This window comes from Aquarana catesbeiana, linkage group LG06 (genome assembly GCF_042186555.1).
Source record: "Aquarana catesbeiana isolate 2022-GZ linkage group LG06, ASM4218655v1, whole genome shotgun sequence".
In the NCBI taxonomy this organism is placed as follows: Eukaryota; Metazoa; Chordata; class Amphibia; order Anura; family Ranidae; genus Aquarana; species Aquarana catesbeiana.
In genome coordinates this window covers 86,904,438-86,922,000 of record NC_133329.1, presented here as the reverse complement: position 1 = coordinate 86,922,000, position 17,563 = coordinate 86,904,438, and the positions used below count along the sequence as shown (strand labels likewise).

General features: G+C 44.3%; 1 protein-coding gene across 2 annotated transcripts in view; it reads right to left on the bottom strand.

Moving 5' to 3' along the window:
• SLC5A10 (solute carrier family 5 member 10) overlaps positions 1–17,563 on the bottom strand; it is a 250,214-nt gene that overhangs the window by 85,209 nt on the left and 147,442 nt on the right. The window lies entirely within an intron of this gene.

Sequence of the window (17,563 nt, the reverse complement as noted above, 5' to 3'; positions counted from 1 at the left end):
CAAATGATGAACTTGGCTAAGCAGGGACTCCCTAAGGAATGCCCACTTTTAAAGAGGTAGTAAACTCTGTACTACCACTTGTACCTACAGGTAAGCCTATAATAAGGCTTACCTGTAGGCACTCAGAATATCTCCTAAACTTGCACAGTGTAGGAAATATTCAGAGTGCATGCAGCCGATGACATCATTGAAGGTTCAGCTTACAGTGCTGGACCTTCAGAGCGGGAGTGACGTGGCGGGAGGGACGTCATCGAGGCTCCGGACAATCACATAGCCGGAGCTCCCGAACCCAGAAGACGGACAGGGGGTGACTTTACAGCGCTGGAGGGCTTCGATGCACACTAGCACATTATGCCATTGCCTTGCATGTGTAGCACTAACTCTCGGCGGAGCTGCTGGTTTAAGCGGGCTTGTTACCTTCACTCTCCTTCCCTCTGTTTCACCGGCACCGGGTCTAGGGTTCCGTTGAGTTTACCTCTGGACGATACACACACCAACACTTGAGTACGTGTTCAATGCTTTATTAAACGATTTACTAAGGAAGTAGCAGGAAAGAGGCAGAAGGGAACCTGCAGAAGACACTCAAATATCTTCTTGTAAGATTCTTGACAAATGTCCTGGTAGAATTGCTGTTGCTGTTGGTAAAATTCCTAGCTTTGCTATCTACTTAGCTTAACGCTCCTTTCAAACTAGCAGTATCATTTACCAACTCCTTAAAAACGATCAAGTGTGGATCGCTTTTTAGAGGGTGGTGAAAGGAGGTTAGCAGGCATCCAGGAGGTGATACTGTCACCTCCTGATTTTTTTATTTTATTTTATTGCTAGAGATTTTGCACCATGGGAAAGCGCTGCAACTGTGAGCCAAGGTGTTCAGGTGGCACCCCCTGTCAAGCTCTGCATGCAGCATTAAGCACTTGCTGACCATATAACTTACATATACAGCGGCAAGGCAGCTCTGCTGCTCAGGATCACGTATATAGTACATGATCCTGCACTTCCTGGTCTGGGGCGTGCATGTGTGCCACTGGTGACCCGCTCCCGCTGTGATTATACACAGCGGGTACCACAGATTCAATGTCCGCCGGCATCCACAGATCATTAGGCAGGGAGCCAGAAACAAGGCAGATGTTAACCCCTACCCAGCCAGTGTCATTAGTATAGTGACAATGCACATTTTTTTAGCACTGATCACTGTATTAGTGTCACTGGTACCCAAAAAGTGTCAAAAGTGTCAGTTAGTGTCCGATGCCGTCTGCCGCAATATCGCAGTCCCGCTATAAGTCGCTGATCGCTGCCATTACTAGTAAAAAATAAATAAATAAATAATAAGTTTCATAAATATATACCATAGTTTGCAGACACTATAACTTTTGCACAAACCAATCAATATACGCTTATTGGGGTCATTTTTTTAACAAAAATATGTAGCAGAATACATATTAGCCTAAATTGATGAAGAAATTTGATTTTTTTTACATTTTTATTATTGGATGTGTTTTATAGCAGAAAGTAAAAAAAAAATTTTTTTTTTCTTTTGTTAATTATCGGTCTTTATTTGTTTATAGCTCAAAAAATAAAAACCACAGAGGTGATCAAATACCACCAAAAGAAAGCTCTATTTGTGAGAAAAAAAGGACATCAATTTTATTTGGGTACAGCGTCGCACGACCGCGTAATTGTCAGTTAAAATAACACAGTGCCGTATGGCCTGGTCTTCCTGATGTCAAGTGGTATTGCTATACCGTGATGCCAAGCATTGTGTCCTGCTTCAAGTGGCACCATGTCTGCTTATAGGTGAGCGGTTTTGAGGTAAAATGCAGATCGACTGCCTCTTTATACTGCCCCCCGGTGAAAGAAGAATTACTCCAGCCCATTTTTTATTTCAGATAGCTACAGTAGAATAAAACAGTTACATTTATATCAGCTTTTTATTACTCCCAGTGACTTTATGGGTGAGATTTTCTCTCTCACTTCCTGTCCCTGTGACACCCATACAAGAAATCTGTAGTATCGCAGGACCCCTTTTATCAAGGTGACAATACCTTAAGGCTGGGTTTACATATGAACACACAGCCGCTCACAGCAGGAGTCTGGTGCGTCCTCGTTCACCGTTTTAGGTCTGATTTCAGCCCTGAATTTTTGGCTGAATTCGGACCTGAAACGGACCAAAAGACGCACATTACTCCTGTGCAAATTGCACCGGAGCCGCTCCATAGAGAGCCGGTCACAATTTCCCAATGTGCGAATTGGATGCGGGGAAATCCACATCCAATTCGCACTAGTGTGAACCCAGCTTTAAGGCCCATTCAAACTATGGCGGCTGGGTGCGTGGCATTAATGAACACGTGTTAATGTGTGTTTTTTTCATGGGTTGAGGGTTGGTTCACATCAGCTGCTGCATTGCAACAGAGTAGCTTTTTTAAAACAAGAGATGTCACACAGGCATAGTCCCCAACTGTCCCTGATTTGGAGGGACTGTCCCTGATTTGGAGCAATGTCCCTCTGTCCCTCTTTCCTCCTCATTTGTCCCTCATTTAGGATCTGATCTATATAGTTGTATATAAAATGCGCTTTTTATCTTTCAAAAAGTGTTTCCCAGCGCTAAACCTTTCATTCAAAATCTAAATGGCTGCATTTGCAAATTTCAAAAGCCAATATAAAAGAATAGTGGTGGTAAAAAAAAAGCCCTTGTGGGTTTAACTAATCTGTTGTTTAGGTTAATTCTCCTTTAAGGGGGCGTGACAGTGGGGTGTGTCCTATGCCTGCATGCTTTTGCTAGTAGGTGTCCCTCATGCCCATCTCAAAAAGTTGGGAGGTATGACACAGACATTCAATAAAGAGCAATCGCCGGTGTTCCGTCAGATTAGGTGACCCGTCAGAATGTGTAACGGAAATGACGTTACGTCGCCGCCATCTTGCTACACCCCGCACCAGTCCACAGTAAGGATATACTGCGCAAGCAGCCATCTTGTTACACCCACCGGAGTTTTGCATTTTACACTTATTTATAACAGTAAACTGAGGTTATATAGTGAAATACAGTACTTAGAACTCCGTCTGAATGATGTTGAATTTTAAAAGCAGCCAACTTCTTTCAGATTAGCAAACCTGTGAGATGAGCAGGCTTGCCACTGCTTTTAAAATTCAACATCTAGGTCAGATGGAGTTCTAAGTACAATGGAACCTTGGTTTACGAGTAATGCAGTTAATGATTGTTTTGAAAGATGAGTAACTTTTTTTTTTAAATTCCAACTCAGTTTGCGAGTGTTGTCTCGCAAATTGAGCAGAATTCAAGCTAATTGGGTGTGCAGTACCGCATTTGGCCAGAGGTGCTGGGGCGCCGGGGACACTCGGAATGGTTCTGAGTCGTTCGTAAATACTCGAAACCACTCGGAAATACCCGGAAATACTCTGTTCCCGAGTGTTTCCGAGCCTTTCCGAGTTCAGCCGAGCTGTCCCCGAGTATTTCCGAGGCTCTCCGGCACCCCCCACCTCTGGCCACATGTGGTATTGCATATAATAGAAGTCAATGCAAATAAAATTATTATACAAATTATCTTCGTTTCCATTGACTTCTATCAGGATTACTGCTTTGGATTACAAGCATTCTCCTGGAGTGGATTATGCTCGTAATCCAAGCTTCCACTGTACTGTATTTCACTATATAAACTCAGTTTACTGTTATAAATAAGTGTAAAATGCAAAACTCCGGTGGGTGTAAGAAAATGTCCACTTGCCCCCTTCTCAGTGTATCCTTACTGTGGAGAAGTGCGGGGTGTAGCAAGATGGCTGCGACAAAATGTCACTTCCGTTACACATTCTGGTCGCCGAATCTGACGGAACACCGGCCACGTGGTGTGGGGACATTGATTGCCTCATACTACGCTGATAAAAAGTACTGCATGCAGCATGCCTGCACACCACCACAATGCAGTGGTGAACCGGGCACATAGAAGACCAGGCATTGTGCCTTGTCCATGTGGTGGGACTACGTATGAATAGCAGCCCAACACAGTCCCACTGCATGTGATGTGAACCATTCTTAAAGTGGAGTTCCACCCACTTTTACAACTCTTCAGCATCCCTCACTAAACTGTGCACTGTAAACGAATTGGATATTTTTTATTTTTTTTTCTCAGCACTTACTGTATATCTGCTGTATTCATTTTTCACTTCCTCCTCCCTGGCCGCGGCCCATCGCATTATTTCCTGTTTGCAATGCCTTCTGGGAAGGGGCAGCAACTTCCTCTGAAACTACCGTTGCTATGGAAACCTGACCTGAAACCTATTACACTGCTTGTGCTGCACTGAGCATGTGCGAGATCTGCAAGGATGAGATCCAGGAAGAAATACAGTCTGGCTTCAGATGCCCACACTTAAGATGGCCACGGCCTGCTGTAATTTTATAAAATAACAAACTACTGCTATAAACTAACAAAACAGACCTTAGTTTACAGACTAACTCTACTAGAATACATTAAGCTTGTGTATTATAGGGGTATTTTTATTTAAAAAGTATCATTTCGGCTGGAACACCACTTTAAGGTGCATTCAAATGAATAGGGTGTCAGTGCATCACAATATCCTAAAAACTGATATGAACCATTGTTGTCAATGCACCACACAGCCGTGCTCTACCCCAAGTTCTGGAGCACTGCACATGTTTTGGAGCTGCTTTGTTGCACTGGAAAGGTGCGAATGAGCCCTAATTTACTCTTGTAGTACTCTTGTAATGTGCAGCGTAAGCAGCTTGTGCTGCTCCAGCCCAGACATGAAGAGTGTCCCGCCACAAAAAGAATTCCTCGCTGACACATTCATCAGTCAGTGTCCCGTCTGCCGGCTCGGTGTGAAATCGGTGACTCTTCTCACTCACGTGGCAACAATGCGATTCATAAGAAATCTTTTGTTTTAAAGGATCAAAACAAAGACAAAGGCGCCTATTTAATAATAATGTTCTATTACCACCCCTTGCTGTAACAATTGCTCAGCACCAAAGCCCAAGGCAGTTTTTTTTTTTTTTTTTAAATCAGTGCATATTTTTTTTCTGCATGCACAGCAAAAAAAGATCTAAACCCTAAACTTTAATTTGCTAAGGCACTGAACATCATGAAAAATTGCCATAGTAGGTTTTATTCATAAAATTCGGTTTTCACCTTTTTTAAAAAAAAAATATGTTTGCATCTCAGTGCTGCTGATCTCCTGCTGCCACTTTCAGACACTTTTGGGGTCTACATGCACTTGCTCCAGTGTCAGTGGCACATCACTATTCGGCACCAGCTTCCTGATGGTGACAACATTGGACCATGTCTCAGCAATGTGTGCTGGTACAGCTGCTCAGCAAAGCATCACCACAATGGCACGTCAACACCCCTGTCCACTGCCTTTGCAGCTAAAACAGAACTTCACCTGAAAAAAGAAGTTCTGCTGATCCTCCTCCTTTCTCCTCCTCTGCCTTTATTGGAAGTACCGATTTCTGACAGGTACCCGCTCCTACTTCTGCTTGTATCACCCAGGCAAGCACAGCGGACCTTCCCAGCCAGTGTCATTAGTACAGCGACAGTGCCATATTTTAAGCACTGATCACTGTATTAGTGTCACTGGTCTCCAGAAAGTGTCAGTTAGTGTCAGATTGTCCTCCGCAATGTCGCAGCCCCGCTATAAGTCGCTGATCGCTGCCGTTACTAGTATAAAAAAAAAAATTATTTATACACCATAGTTTGTAGACGCTATAAATTTGTGCAAAGTAACCAATTAATATACGCTTATTGGGATTTTGTTTTTTTTCCAAAAATATGTAACAGAATACAAATTGGGCTAAATTTAAGAAGAAATTAGATTTTTTTTAAATTATTGGATTTGTTTTATAGCAGAAAGTAAAAAATATTGTTTTTTTTTTTTTTTTCAAAATTGTAATCTTTTTTTGTTTATAGCGCAAAAAATAAAAAAAAACAGGAGGTGATCAAATACCAACAAAAGAAAGCTCTATTTTTAGCTAAAAAAAGGATTTAAAGTTCATTTGGGTACAGTGTTGCATGACTGTGCAATTTTCAGTTAAAGTAACGCTGTGCCGTATTGGAAAAAATGGCCTGGTCATAAAGGGGGAGGGTGTTTTCTTCCAGAGGTCAAGTGGTTAAAATAAAACCTAATATCAATAATATAAAATAAAATATCAATATTGTGAGATGAACGTGAATAGCTCAGTGTGTCACTGACAGATAATAATGAATAAACAATGTAGTAATGTGATTCACAAAATATACAAAGTATCAATATTATCCACAAAAAAAATGTTGATGTTGCAAAACAAACATCAATAATCACTGACCACAACAAATGAGAACTAGAAAATGTAAATGCATACAAAGGTGCTTAAAGCGGAGTTCCACCGGCGGAAAAAAAAATAAGAGTCAGCAGCTACAAATACTGTAGCTGCTGACTTTTAATATACTTACTTGTCCCTGGAGCCCGCGATGTCGGCACCCCAGCTGATCTTCGGATTGACTCCCGGGTGCTGCCGCCACCATTCCTGGTAAGGGAACCAGGCAGTGAAACTTTCGGCTTCACTCCTGGTTCCCTACTGCGCATACGCAGGGGGGATTTGCCGGACATTGCGTAGATCGCCGCACAATCTGCTGTTCCTAGTGATCAGGAACAGCGATCTCTCTCCTCCTCCAGTCAGTCCCATCCCCCCACAGTTAGAAAGACCTCCAAGGGAACACATTTAACCCAATGATCGCCCCCTAGTGTTAACTCCTTTTCTGCCAGTGTCATTTACACAGTAATCAGTGGCTATTTTTATAGCACTGATCGCTGTATAAATGTCAATGGGCCCAAAAAAGTGTCAAAAGTGTCCGATCTGTCCGCCGCAATGTCGCAGTCTAAAAATCGTAGATCACCACCATTACTAGTAAAAAAAAAAAAGTATAATTAAAAATGCCATAAACATAACCCCTATTTTGTAGACGCTATAACTTTTGCGCAAACCAATCAATATACGCTTATTGTGATTTTTTTCTTGCCAAAAATATGTAGAAGAATACATATGAGCCTAAACTGATGAAGAAATTAGTTTTACTTTTTATTTTTATTTTTTGGGATATTTATTATAGCAAAAAGTTAAAAATATTTTTTTTTTTTTTTTTTTTAATTGTTGTTTTTTTTTTTGTTTAGAGGTGAAATACCACCAAAAGAAAGCTCTATTTGTCTGAAAAAAGGAAATACATGTTGTTTGTTCACAATGTCGCACGACCGCAAAATTGTCAATTAAAGCGACGCAAAAAATGGCCTGGTCAGGAAGTGGGTAAATCCTTCCTGGGGGTGAAGTGGTTAATAGATCCAAGACATCCTAGAAGTTGATCGACCAGTATACAGGGTTGGCGTGCGTGGTACTTCACGGACATGGACTTCACCCACTTGTTTATTCAATATCTAAGTTTAGCGCAGCAACATTTTTTATTGTTTCATGAAAAAGATGTGTTCGGTCCATAGAAATACAATTAAAACATGAAGTTGTGTTAAAAACGCAAAAGCATGCTGTGAAAAAGTGCAGTCAATCCTCTACCAGGTCCCCCAAAGGTGAGCTCTCACCTGTCCATCTGACCCTCACTACAAATGTCAAAATTGCATGAAACAGCCCATACACAGGTCAACCAGATGGAACCAATCAATGGAGGAAAGATGCACAATCAGGGTGTCAATTTATTTCACAATATTGATATTTTATTTCATATTATTGAGATTAGGTTTTGTTATAATAAACGCAGCAATATTCAGTTTTGTGCATGCACAGTGGGAAGAAAGCTTTGACACCAGGAAGTGACAGCCAGCTTCCCACAAGCAAGATGGTGGTGCCAGGCACCTGAAGACTGAAGAAGGAAGCCGGGTGAAGACAGCGCTGGACCCCTAGACAGGTAAAGGTCTGTGTATTAAAAGTCAGCAGTTACAGTATTTGTAGCTGATATGTGTTTTTTCATAATGACTGGAGCTTCAGACCTAGGCTAAGCCCACCTTTTTTTTTTTTCTAAATTCCTGCTCTCCTATGTACCAATATAGCATTCAGGTACTTCTTTTGGAGAAATAAAAAAGCTTTCTATTTAACCTGTACACCTCTTACCTCTATGTCCTGCTGGCTGTATAAAAAACGTCTCCATTACTTCCTGGACAGACTTTAGGAGGTGACACAGGAAGGAGTTTACCAGCTGACCTGATTAGCACACACCCTGCATCTTGCTCTCCCCTCTTCCAGCAGATCACTACCATCCCCCTCCTCAGGTGCACGTTTTTCCAATACAACCAGTGAATACTGTTCTCACTAAACACACAACCATAGATTGTTCATTTGGCAGAGTGTGCAGGAGCTGAGCGATAACATAACAGTCTATGTGGATCAGAGCTGTAGTATTAAAAACTAGAGGATTATGTCCTAGGTTCTGTAAAGCTCACTACACAATCTGATTGTACAATCTCCTTTAGATCTACTTTCAACTATGTAGTGCAAGGATGTGAATAAATAGTCTGCTGGGCCCTGACACTGTGGTCAGTTTACTTGCCTCTGTCATCCGCAGCTCTCCTGTCCTCTTCTGTCCTCCTCTACCCCCTCCATGCCCGTCTGCTTGTGACAGTGCCCACCCTTCCCCTCCTGCTGCTATCACAATTGTTATATGTTTATACAATGTCCTCTGTTTAATAACAATATGTACCCCAGTGTCTGTGCGATATGAAAAAAATGCAGACTTCTACATTATTTTACAGCGCCTCCCGGCACTCACATGACTCCTCGGCTCTCTCTTCCTCTCCTCCCCTCTTTCCCGCCTGACGTCTTGGCTCTCTCCTCCTCTTCTCCCCTCCCCCCCGCTGAAGTTTTGGCTCTCTTCTCCCCTCCCCCCCAGCTGACGTCTCAGCTCTTTCCTCCTCTTCTCCCCGGCTGACATCTCGACTCTCTCCTCCTCTCCTCCCCAGCTTACATCTTGTCTCTCTCCTCCCCGGCTGACGTCTTGGCTCTCTTCTCCTCTCCTCCCTGGCTGATGTCTCGGCTCTCTCCTTCTCTCCTCCCCAGCTGACATCTTGGCTCTCTCCTCCCCGGCTGACATCTTGGCTCTCTCCTCCTCTCCTCCCCGGCTGACATCTCGGCTCTCTCCTCCTCTCCAATCCAGCTGACGTCTTGGCTCTCTCCTCTCCTCCCCGGCTGACATCTCGGCTCTCTCCTCCTCTCCAATCCAGCTGACGTCTTGGCTCTCTCCTCTCCTCCCCGGCTGACATCTCGGCTCTCTCCTCCTCTCCAATCCAGCTGACGTCTCGCCTCTCTCCTTCTCTCCTCCTCGGCTGCTGTCTCAGCTCTCTCCTCCTCTCCTCCCCAGCTGACGTCTCGGCTCTCTCTTCCTCTCCTCCCCGGGTGATGTCAGCAGGAGTTCTCGGCCCCTCCCTCTGTAGATGTCAGCTCGGGAGAGGAGAGAGCCGAGCAGTCACGCAAGCGCCGGGAGGCGCTGTAAAATAAGGACGAAATCTGCATTTTTTTCATATCGCACAGACACTGGGGTACATATTGTTATTAAACAGAGAGGATTGTATAAACATAAACAAGTGGCTTAACAACCACTTTATCTAGTTGGTCTTCCAGTGCCATTCATTGTTAATAGCACACCAAACACAGAAGCAAACACATTTTGCCACATGAAAAAATGACAAATGAAGCAAAACGCACAATAAAAAAATGTGCAACCCACAACTTGCCAAAATGTCCCATGAGCTACTTTGCCACGTGGCAAAATGTGTGTTTGCTTCTGTGTTTGGTGTGCAGGAAAGCACAACTAATTAATTTTAGGTGTATAAAGGTGGCCATACACTATACAATCTGCTTGTACTATAGCTGCCCTATGCGTGCCGCAGCAAAAGCAAGCCTAAAAATGTGCACTCCCACTACACTAGTTGGGAAAGGGGTCTGTGCATGGCGGTGCCATAGGTCACATCTGGCAGGATGGGCGTCCGCAGCATAGGGCAAGGGGGGGCAATTGCCCCCCCCCCGGAATCGTAAGAAGGTAGAGCTCGACCGATATATCAGAGAAGGGAGGAAGAACGTGGGGTTCCTCCTCCCTTCTCCACACTTTGTTGGCAGAGCTGCGCTGCGGTGTGTGAAACTGTATGGAGAGAGAGAGGAGCTGTCAAAATTGAGGTTGGAGGTCGGGGTGGGCGGGACCCGAGGTGGGCGGGACCCAGCTATCCAACACCAACCAATGGGATGGGATCTGGGAGGGCCGTTACGTGTATGTAGCCCCGCCCCTTTCTTAAACAGTCCAATCATTGGCTGGATAGCTACTGGGTCCCGCCCACCCATTGGCTGGATAGCTGCTGGGTCCCGCCCACCTCCGACATCACGCTGAATTTGTCACCTCCCCTCTCTCTCCCCATACGGTTTCACACAGTTACACTATTTTACACTATTGGCTGTGAAACCTGCCATTGCTATCCAATACCACCTGCCAGTGCCATCTGCCAATGCTAACCAGTGCCTGCCAGTGCCAACCAGTGCCACCTGCCCACCAGTGCCACCTGCCAGTGCCAATCAGTGCCATCTGCAAGTGCCACCTGTCAGTACCACCTGCCAGTGCCATCCAGTGCCACCTGTCAGTGCCAATCAGGGCAACCTGCCAGTGCCAATCAGTGCCTGCCAGTGCCACCTGTCAGTGCCACCTGCCAGTGCCAATCAGTGCCATCCAGTGCCATCTGCCAGTGCCAACCAGTGCCACCTGCCAGTGCCAATTAGTGCCATCCAGTGCCACCTGCCAGTGCCAATTAGTGCTACCTGCCAATCAGTGCCACTTGCCAGTGCCACCTGCCAGTGCCACCTTCTAGTGCCAATCAGTGCCACCTGCCAGTGCCAACCAGTGCCATCTGCCAGTGGCAACCAGTGCCACCTGTCAGTGCCTGCCAGTGCCACCTGCCAAAAAAAAAAAATTTGCCTAAAATATCGGCTGCAAAAATCGGCATCATATATCGGCCATCGGCCGCCCCGATTTCTAAATATCGGCATTGGCCAGAGAAAAACCCATATCGGTTGACCTCTATAAGAAGATGTTGAAGAGTGAAGACAGTTGCCCTGTGTAACACAATAGCCGCCGCGGCCGCCTCCGCTGCATCCGTCCCTCCCTCCCTCACCCTCAGCCTGATCATCAGATTGGCTTTGACTGCCGCTCGGGCCTCTGCTCAACATCTCGGCTATTCCGGAACGTGATTGGCTGCCTCAGTCTGCCTGTGTAACGTCGCTATACTGATTCGGCCAGCGTGGCGCCGGCTCCTCCCACAGGTGCGTGCAGTGTCCGAGAGAGAATACGCTGCCAGTGCTATCACATCACTGAAGATCCACAGGTAACAGCACTGCATTGCCACTGTGCCAGTTAGGAGGAGAATATATATATATATATATATATTGCTTGGAAAGTTGGACAGCTGAGCTATTGCTGGAAAAATATATTTGTGTTGTGTGTTATAATATCTTCTTCACTTTGCATGGAAGTTACTCAGTCTCTCAGGCATACCAGTCCATGATGCCCATATAAATATAGCCTAGAGAATGTACATCTTTCTATATTGCAATGTATTGCAATACATCTTTTGTTGCCAGTATAGGATGTTTTCATAAAGATCAAAAAATGGCCACAACAGATGTATTGCAATATAGAAAGATGTACATTCTCTAGGCTATATTTATATGGGCATGGAGTGAAGCTGAATTATCTCAGGAGCTATTTCACACTGCCATCTGGCCACGTTAGCGGTAAAGCACTGCTAGTTTTAGCGGCGCTTTACCATAGTTTTGGCATAGTATTCGCCCGCTAGCAGGGCACTTTTAACCCCCACTAGCGTTCGAAGAAAGGGTTAAATGCGACTATGTATCGCCGCTGCTGAAACTTCCCCCCTGAAAAAAGTTCTGAGGACATCCATGTCTGGCGGTGACCAAATGCATCAAGTTGTATAATTATCACTGCAATAGCGGCCATGAGTTCTGACATGTTCATTTGTAGCTAGGCAGTTAGGGAGGGGGAGTGGGGCATAAAACTGCAACTCATCCACCTATTTTTATGACCCACCCCCCTCCCATGTAAACACGGCCTAAGGCTGCATTCACACTTGCGTGTTTCCTAAACACACATACCTGCTAAATCGCATGTCACATTTGCAGTGCCAGTTAATGGCATCCCAAGTACGAGTAGCAGATGCATGTTTTGCTGTGTGTTTGTCATGCGACAAAATGCGCACTGAAAAAATCCCTTTTCGGTCCTGGAGCTACTTTGGGGCTTCTGTTGAGCACAGGACAGCCCATTCAAGTGAATTAGGAGTGACGCGTGAAAAATGTGAGAAAAAAAAAAAGACGTGAACACGCGTGTTCCCACTATGCTCAGCTGTGAATGGGGTCTAGGACCTCAAGCACACAGGTATATGAATTTATGCTCAAAATATGCTGCTGGAGGTTGGCAGAAAAGTTCCCCTAATCTTCGGTATTTATGGGCGTTTATAGTCGTAGGGCTTTTAAACGTGTATAACTTATTCTATTGGCTAGAATTTTAAAGCGGTAATAAACCCAAAAATTGAATATATTGCAGCTTACCAATCATTAGATGTGGTGGCTGCATTTGTTTTCTTTTTTAGGCTCCCCCCCCCCTCTGTTTTCACCTGGTGATCTGGCCAGTAACACACCTCCTGTATTAGAATGCCCCCACTCTGGATGAAAGAGCACAGGGGGGAACCTTTGGATAGCAGCATTGTCAGTCTGGGGGGGAGGGGAGTCTTAGTACAAGCAGATTTAAATACACTAACATACTTTATTTATGTATTTATTTATTTATTCATTACAGGAACTCATAAAGCGTTGTCAATTTGCACAGTGCTTTACACATACATATTGTACATTCACATCAGTCTCTGCCCTTTAAAGTCATACTAAAGTGTGTGTTTTTTTTTCTTTAAAAATAACAAACATGTTATACTTACCTGCTCTGTATAATGGTTTTGCACAGAGTGACCTGGATCCTCCACTTCTCGGGTTCCCCGTTGACGCTCCTGGTCCCTCACTCCTGTTGTAGCTCGCTATGGGGGGCACCCGAACCGAGCCGCAGCTCCCTGTTTCCATCCAGACATGGAGCCCCGGTTCGGCCTCGCCCCCTCTCCCTCCTGGTTGGCTAACTGACTTTGATTGACAGCAGTGGGAGCCAATGGCGTCGCTGCTGTGCCTCAGCAAAGGAGGGAGGGAGAGTCCAGGAAGGCCGAGGCTTTCTTGCACATCGCTGGAAAGAGATGGGGCATAGGTAAGTATTAGGGGGGGGGCTGCTGCACACAGAAGGTTTTGTTATCTTAATGCATAGAATGTATTAAGATAAAAAAACCTTCTACCTTAACAACCACAGTTGATGAAGGAGCACAGGGGGCACATCTGGACAGTATTGTCAGTCTGGGGGGGGAGTGTTAGATGCACTAGCAGATTTAGATACACAAACTAATTGTATTGTAAGAGCGGCAAGGGTGTGGAATTCCCTTCCACAGGCGGTGGTCTCAGCTGGGGCATCGATAGTTTCAAGAAACTATCAGATAAGCACCTGAACGACCACAACATCCAGGGATATACAATGTAATACTGACATATAATCACACACATAGGTTGGACTTGATGGACTTGGGTCTTTTTTCGACCTCACCTACTATGTGACTATGTAAATTGAAACCAAACTCCAGCTCACATTTTATAATCAGTTACAGCGATCGTTTTTTTTTTTTTCCTTTTGGAATAAGGCTGGGTTCACACTGCCGCAACTTGTCATGTGACTTGAGAATTCAAAGTCGCATGACAAGTCGCACCCCATTAACTGCAATGGAACCATTCTTTTTTTTTTCCAATACTTGATTTAAAGATAACACATGGTAAATACAGAAACCACAGCATTGGCATTTCCAGAAGGAAACGTTTCTATGAATAAGTCTCCACAACAAAAGCCATTGCGTATATAAGAGGCAAATACGTATATGAAAATATGACCTGGAACACCAGGTTCCAGGGAGTCTCCATACCCCAAACAAAGAAGAAGAACGGGAATAACCCAAAGGGTCACGCAGAATAAGGAGAACGGTATAGAACAGAAATAAAGGGAATGAGAACAGTAAAAAGGTGGGGGGGGGGGGGGATTAAAGAGGAATAAAAAAAGGGGGAGGTAAAGTTGAGGGATCCTTTCAAACTGCCAGTCAATCCTTCAATAGAACCATTCTAATAGGTGTGACTAAAGTCACAGCGACTTAGAAAAAGGTCCCTGCAACTTCATCACAACTTGCACTGACTTCCGTTAATGAAGTTACAAGTAAGCCGCTATGACGTCGCATGGCAAAGTTGCACCTTAAGTCGCACGACTTTCTGGTCATTGCAATGTGAACCGAGCCTAAAGGTTTTACTGCATAAATAGATAAAAGCTGATCATTGATTGTAAGCATATCTGTCAGTGGGAAATGGTTTGTCTCATCCCTGTAAACGGCTACAATTGCAGGATAGCTTGTTCTGTTGAAAAACAACAGATTTACTAGCTGATTCCCCATCTGAAAATAAAGAAAAGAAAGCCTAAAAATAGAAAATAAATGCACTTCTAGCATTCACGCTCAGATGCTTTTATGAGCGTATGCGCCTAAATTATGTTCATACGCTCCTCTTCCAACGCAGCTATGAGCCTTTTTTTTTTTTTTTCTCTGAACGCTGCATACAAATACAGTGCATCCGGAAAGTATACACAGCGCTTCACTTTTTCCACATTTTGTTATGTTACAGCCTTATTCCAAAATGGATTAAATTAATTATTTTACTCAAAATTCTACAAACAATACCCCATAATGGCAACGTGAAAGAAGTTTGTTTGAAATCTTGGCAAATTTATTAAAAATTAAAACGAAAAAAAAGAACCATGTACATAAGTATTCACAGCCTTTGGTTTACATTGATGCGATTTGGCATGCGATTTGACATGACAAATCGCACGCCAAATTGCCGGCTATTGTCGGCAATAGAACCATTCGAATCTGCAGCGCCGCACCCATTCCCAAAAGTAGTTTCTGTACCACTTTTGGCGACTTTGGGTGCATTTTCAATAGACATCTGTGCAGGAACCCGCACAGATGTCTCTGAAATCGCCCCCAAAGTCGGACTGACATGCGGGTATGAAATTGTGCGAGTTCAGCTGAACTCACACGATTTCAATTCCGCAGCAGTGTGAACCTAGGCTCAGATGTTTCTACAACTTAATTGGAGTCCACCTGTGGTAAATTCAGTTGATTGGACATGATTTGGAAAGGCACACACCTGTCTATATAAAGGTCCCACAGGTAACAGTGCGTGTCAGAGCACAAACCAAGTCATGAAGTCCAAGGAATTGTCTGTAGACCTCCTAGACAGGATTGTATGGAGGCAAAGAACTGGGGAAGGGTACAGAAACATTTCTGCAGCATTGAAAGTCCCAATGAGCACAGTGGCCTCCATCATCCGTAAATGGAAGAAGTTTGGAACCACCAGGACTCTTCCTAGAGTGGGCCGCCTGGCCAAACTGAGCAATAGGGGGGGGGGAGGGTCTTAGTCAGGGAGGTGACCAAGAACCCAGTGGTCACTCTGACAGAGCTCCAGTGTTTCTCTGTAGAGAGAGGAGAACCTTCCAGAAGAACAACCATCTCTTCAGCACTCCACCAATTAGGCCTGTATGGTAGAGTGGACAGACGGAAACCACTCCTCAGTAAAAGGCACATGACAGCCCGCCTGGAGTTTGTAAAAGGCTCCTGAAGGACTCTCAGACCATGAGAAACAAAATTCTCTGGTCTGATGAAACAAAGATTGAACTCTTTGGCCTGAATGGCAAGTGCCATGTCTGGAGGAGACCAGGCACCGCTCATCACCTGGCTAATACCATCTCTACAGTGAAGCATGGTGGTGGCAGCATCATGCTGTGGGGATGTTTTTCAACGGCAGGAACAGGGAGACTAGTCAGGATAGAGGGAAAGATAAATGCAGCAATGTACAGAGACATCCTTGATGAAAACTTGCTCCAGAGCTCACTGGACCTCAGACTGGGGCAAAGGTTCATCTTCCAACAGGACAATGACCCTAAGCACACAGCCAAGATAACAAAGGAATGGCTACGGGACACCTCTAAATGTCCTTGAGTGGCAGAGCCCAGACTTGAACCCGACTGAACGTCTCTGGAGAGATCTGAACATGGCTGTGCACTGACGCTTCCCATCCAGCCTGATAGAGCTTGAGAGGTCCTGCAAAGAAGAATGGGAGAAACTGCCCAAAAATAGATGTGCCAAGCTTGTAGCATCATACTGGAAAAGGCTTGAGGCTGTAATTGGTGCCAAAGGTGCTTCACCAAAGTATTGAATGGCTGTGAATACTTATGTATATAAGATTTTTTTTGTTTTCTATTTTTAATAAAATTGCAAAGATTTCAAACAAACTTCTTTCACGTTGTCATTATGGGGTATTGTTTGTAGAATTTCGAGGGAAATAATGAATTTAATCCATTCTGGAATAAGGCTGTAACATAACAAAATGTAAAAAAAGTGAAGCGCTGTGAATACTTTCTGGATGCACTGTATTTGCATAAAATGCTACAATAAATAACATGCAGCTGCATTTTTGGGCAAAAAAAAAAGAAAAAAAAAAAGCCAGGTGCCCCAACAGCACCATTTTTTTTCTGCCTGTGTGCATGAGCCCTAGAAATCTAGATGTGCCACGTTTTATGGCGCACACCACAGTGCAGCGTTACAGTATTCTGTGTCAGCGCTATCAATCTATCATCCTGGGTGGTCACACCCTTACATGTGCGGCTCACAAAAAGTTTACTCCACTGACTGTGTCACTTTAAATTCCCCACGTTTTTTTTTTTACTGTGTCCAATTTCACCTAAAAGATTCATAAATAAAAAAAAAAAATTCTGCAATATCTGGGGATGAATCTCAATACTGTACTGGCATAGTTTGAAAAACATGGTCATATTTAACCACTTCAATACAGGGCACTTTCCCCCCTTCCTGCCCAGCTTTCAGCGCTGTCGTACTTTGAATGACAATTGCGTGGACGTGCAACACTGTACTTAAACAAAATTTTTATCATTTTCTTCCCACAAATAGAGCTTTCTTTTGGTGGTATATAATCACCACTGGGGTTTTTCTTTTTTGCTAAACAAACTGAAAAAATACCGAAATTTTTGAAAAAAAAAGAAAAAGTTTTTTATTCGTTTCTGTTATAAAACCTTGTTTTCTCCTTCACTGACGGGCACTGATGAGGCGGGAATGGTGGGCACTGATGAGTTGGCACTGATAAGGTGGCACTGATGAGGAGGCACTAATATGTAAAATTGATGGGCACCGATAGGCGGCACTGATATGGAGCACTGATGGGCACTGATAGGCAGCACTGATGGGCACTGACAGGCGGCACTGATGATGAGGTACTGACAGTCATTACTGATGGGCACTGACTGTCACTTTGGTGGGCACTGACTGGCAGCTGATGGGCATATGTGGTGGGCACCTCTGACGGAGGCTG